Source organism: Aethalodelphis obliquidens, unplaced genomic scaffold (assembly GCF_003676395.1).
Source record: "Aethalodelphis obliquidens isolate GAN/ISIS:26980383/991018 unplaced genomic scaffold, ASM367639v1 scaffold1, whole genome shotgun sequence".
NCBI classification, from domain to species: Eukaryota; Metazoa; Chordata; class Mammalia; order Artiodactyla; family Delphinidae; genus Aethalodelphis; species Aethalodelphis obliquidens.
Genome location: NW_020837945.1, coordinates 101,407,396 through 101,412,365, shown reverse-complemented (window position 1 = coordinate 101,412,365; position 4,970 = coordinate 101,407,396). Strand labels below are relative to the sequence as shown.

At 35.2% G+C, this 4,970-nt stretch overlaps 1 pseudogene across 1 annotated transcript; it reads right to left on the bottom strand.

Moving 5' to 3' along the window:
* Window positions 1-3,710: 3,710 nt before the first annotated feature.
* On the bottom strand, window positions 3,711-4,620 carry LOC113623389 (peptidyl-prolyl cis-trans isomerase FKBP3 pseudogene; annotated as a pseudogene). The gene has a single exon (XR_003433914.1). The product of XR_003433914.1 is annotated as a peptidyl-prolyl cis-trans isomerase FKBP3 pseudogene (transcript).
* Window positions 4,621-4,970: the final 350 nt, after the last annotated feature.

Below are 4,970 nucleotides of genomic sequence, written 5' to 3'. Positions count from 1 at the left end.
ACAAAACAAAAAAACCATTAACTTATAAACAAAAGTATAAAACCAATATCTATACATCCATAGTAATATAAATAAATTATTGAATAAATAAAGTCAAGAGATAAATCCTCTTTGTAGAATTCCAAATTCTTCTTCTGCTTGAGTACTGTGGGCTGTACTTAGTGAGGTTAGTTCCAAAGAATAGAGTATGGAAAAAAAAATAAAATATAATTTTATAATGGACAAACCAGGCAAACAGTACTTTGGTCATATAATCAAGGTTCAGATCATCAGAGAACCGCTTTTACCCCCGATATGATATGATGAGAATTGTACTTCCCCTCTGTGGTATTCCCCAAAACACATAACCCTATCTAATCATGAGATAAACTGCAGAAAAACCAAATTAAGAGATATTCTATGAAATACTTTTTCATGACTTCTCAAAATTGTCATGAAACAAAAATTGTGCAAAACTGTCACAGTGAAGACTGAGGAGACATAATGCCTAAATGCAATATGGTATCTTGGATGGGATCCTGGAACAGAAAAAGGACATGTGGGGAAAACTAGTGAAATCCAAATGAAGTGTGGAGTTTTGTTAATAGCAATGTTCTAATTTTGGTTGCTTAGTTGTGACAAATATACCTTACTAATGTAAGATGTTAACAATTGGAGAAACTTTGGTGAGGGGTATACAGGAACTCACTGTACCATCAGTTTAACTTTTTTCTAAATCTAAAAGTTTATTAGATTTTAAAAGTTTATTAAAATGAATTATTTCCTTAAATTTTTATCTCTTTCAAGCAATTGTTCCTTATATACCATATGTGCACTCTATTAATACTATTTAGTATTTATTTATAAACCAAATAGGGCATATATATACAAGTATTAACCTTAATCCATTAGATTTCCATTGTTGCCTAGCAATTAACTACAGACACAGTGGCTTAAAACAATGTCTATATTTTAGCACATAGTTCTGTTGGTCAGAAGTCTTGCACATCACGACAAGATTCTCTGGTCAGTGTCTTACTGGGCTGGAGTCAAGATATTGGTAGGGCTTTGGCCCAATCTGGGGTTCTTTCAAGCTCACTGGTTATCAGAAGAATTTTTTTTCTTGCAATTGGAATATTGAAGTCTCCCTTTTCTTGCTGGTCATCAGCTGGGGCCAGCCTTAGCCTATAGGGGTTGCCCACATCCTCATGTCCTCATAACATGGTGGCCTCCATCTTGAAGTCAGGAATAGCATGTCTAGTGCCTTGCACTATTTATTCAAATATCTCACTTTATGCTCTGCTGCTTGCTGGAAAAATTTTGCTTTTAAACAGCTCACGTAATTATATTACCTTCTCCCTGCCTGAAAATCAGGATAATCTTTGTTTTAAGAACAGCTGATTAGTAACCTTAATTACATATGCAAGTCCATTTTGCCATGTAAAGTAACATATTCATGGGCATGAAAACACATAATATTCTCAGTCCTCAATATTAGAGTGGGAAACAATGAGGGGAAGCATTTTTAGAATTTTGCCCAGTACACTTGACCACAAGCCATATTTATTATAAGGTCATTATTTCTTCAGAATAGTTGACCTCAAGCAACAGTTTTATCTCTCTCTCTCTCTCTCTCATCTATAAATCTATATTTGCTTATCTCATTTTCATTTACCTATATACACAGATACATGTTATAATTTTTCTAAATGTTAATAAAAATAATTCTGGTAGAGAAATGAATTTAAATTACTTTCCCCTTTGCATGTATAAAAGAGGAGCCTATTACTAACATGTGAACACCTCCAATAATTTGGGTAACTTCATTAGAAAGAAGGTTCCTGGAGGAACTTATAGTTTCAGTAGGTGGATTATTATTTTGCAGGATTGTATAATACCAGGCAAGAGTAGGCCCTCCATAAGTGTTTGAAAATTTTGCTCTGCTGGGAGAGGGGTACTGTTTTCTGTAATTGTCTTTACTATCTTCTTCCTGGCAAAACTTAGTGAATACCCATTTTAAAGTTTTGTGCTGGTCTAGCAACTCTGGATACTTGGCCTTATGTTCTTATTTTCTTTGTATTCTATTTGTTTCCTAACATTGAGTTTACATTTCTTGATAGTTATTTTTCTTTGTGTCCTTGACATTGCTTTGTCTTGGGCCCCTTCTTCTAGTCTTACATTACTCAAATTAGAACTTGGAAAGGCTCTTTGAATTTTCCACTGCTTTCCTAGTTTGCATATTTAAGATATAGAACTTTGCCTATTAATATATTTCATTTGTAAAGCTTTTCCAGGTGACTGAATTTCCAGTTATTATCAACTATCTCTGTTTCTTGCCTGCTAGCAAACACTCTTAAATATGAGTTGATATCCCACATTATCACCCATATAATTGCAAGACCTACATCAGACCACTTTGTAGAGTCATTGTCAATTCAATACATATTTCAGTGATCTTGCCCTTCATTCCCTGTCATGAGGTGACAGTCATCACCCCATGTGACATAGTGATAAGCACAATATTAACCTCTCAAAACTAAAAGCTGTGATGGTCTATTCACACTTCAACTAAGATTGTGGGAGGTCCATATCCAGTCTTGTTTTGGCTACACATGAAAATTTAATAGAAATAGCTATTTTCTTTCATTCTCTTACTCCTTCAATAAGTTTGATCTGGGTATTGGACAGGCTTGAGGGATGTACATGGTTAAGTCCATTGTCTAAACTCCAAGAAGAAAGTTAAAACTAAGATTGCTCGAGTTATTCAACTGGGTAGTACAATTTTTCACTATAGACCAAGTTAAAAATAGCAGTATACTTCAGTACTCTACTTACAGTTATGAAAGTAAATATCTACTTGGCATTTTGAGCCTTTAGTAGATATATTCATCTTAGAGTTGGACAGTTCGTATCTCATGACAAATATAAATGATGATGATCACCAGCAGCAGCATCTAGCAGATGAAGTGGCAACAGGAGAGCTTGCTATGTGCTCTGGCAAACAAAAGATTACAAGAGGGTCAACAGCTAAATGAAAAATGAAATTCATGGGCTTCTCTGGTGGCGCAGTGGTTGAGAGTCCGCCTGCCGATGCGGGGGCCACGGGTTCATGCCCCGGTCCGGGAAGATCCCACATGCCGCGGAGTGGCTGGGCCCGTGAGCCATGGCTGCTGAGCCTCCGCATCCGGAGCCTGTGCTCCACAACGGGAGAGGCCCCAACAGTGAGAGGCCTGCGTACCGCAAAAAAAAAAAAAAAAAAAAAAAAGAAATTCAGTTCATTTTATTTAATTCTCAACCTAATTTATTGTTGGTCTGAATATTATACCTAATTTACTTAAAAGATGTCATTTGGAATTTCTGTAGGAGATATGAAAGAAGTAACATGAATATTTGTATTAAGATTTTTGCAAAATTTTGCATATATTTTCTACTTTAATTCTAAAATATTTTGTGAATATTCTATCTTTTTTTTTTATGAGGAATTGGAGTTTGAGAAAGATTATCTTATAGTTCTTAGGGTAATAGATACCCCACCTCTGTTTGAATAGAAAGCTTTTGCAAACTAATATAGAATGAGAATCAAAGTTCATTTTCTGTTGAGCAAAATAAAAGCATTATTACTCAAATTCAGTGGGGCATCAAAGTATAATTTTTTTTTTTTTTTTTTCAAGACATAGGATAAATTTTTATTGAACCTTTTAGTTTACAACATGAGGTAAAAGGTAAGTCAGTTCTCTTTAAGTGATATTCTACACAGCTGTAGTAAAATATTTTAAACTTCAAGGATTTATAATGGATTACATTTCTTAGAAGTTGGGGATCAAGTAAACAAGTTCTAACTTAACTTCTTGTATTTTCCAGTTGACTCTTCCCTTAAAATAGTAACCAGTTCTAATGAGACACCTAAGTTTCTTCAAGGCTGTGTTTTATTGTTGCTGATGCCTTTACTATTTCAGTCAATATCCACTAATTCCACTTCAAAAATAAGTTTTGCATTTGGTGGAATTTTAGCATCAGGCTGTCCTTTCTTTCCATAAGCCCATTCTGGTTCAATCTCCAGTCGAGCCTTTTCTCCTTTACTCATAGTCAAGAGTGCTTCATCCCATCCTCTGATAACTTTGCCTATCCCAACCTTAAAACTTAAAGACTTGGCATTTTTCTTCTTCTTCGAACTCGTTTGAATATTAGTATCAAAAACAGTCCCATCCTGTAGTGTTCCTGTATACCAGCAGTGAACAATATCTCCCTTTTTGGGAAAGTTGGTTTTATCTCCTTTTTTAAGAACAGATTTTGTATATTTTGGTGGACCCTCATCCAGAGTCTCTTCAGACTTGGTTTCTTTGGGTTTATCTTCATTAAGCTTCACATTTTTCACCTGCTCAGACACTTTGCTTATACTTTCAGTACCCTTGAAACGCTTACTTTCAAAAAGATGGTTATAGGCTGTAACCAAATGGTCCTTGTTAGCTGTCTTGGCCACATTTTTAATGTTTCCTAATAACTTATGTTCTGCAAGAAACGAATCTGAACCGTGATCCTGCAGAAACTTGATAATGTCCTTCTTAGGGAGCTGCTCGCTGCGCAGCTGCTCCACGGTCCAGGCCCGCTGTGGAACGGCCGCCGCCATCTTCCCCCGCTGCCTCCGCTTTCAAAGTATAATTTTTTTTCAGGAAAAATCAAAAAATGGTTTTATTTCCTGTAGCGTATTTTTGTGAGTTTTATTAAATAATAACATACATAAAAAGTGTGAAATTGTAAGGTCGGTGAATTTCACAAAACAAACAATCTTTAAGCAGCATCCACAATAAAATATAGGACCTAACCAAGTAATTCAGAATCTCTCCCCTATTTTCTTCCCAGACAAAACCATCTCATAAGCTAATCACTCACTATCTTTATTATAACACTATTGATTAATTGTGTTCATTTTTGGACTTTATATAAATAAAGTCATTCTATATCTACTCCTTCATTACTAGCATCTATCACTC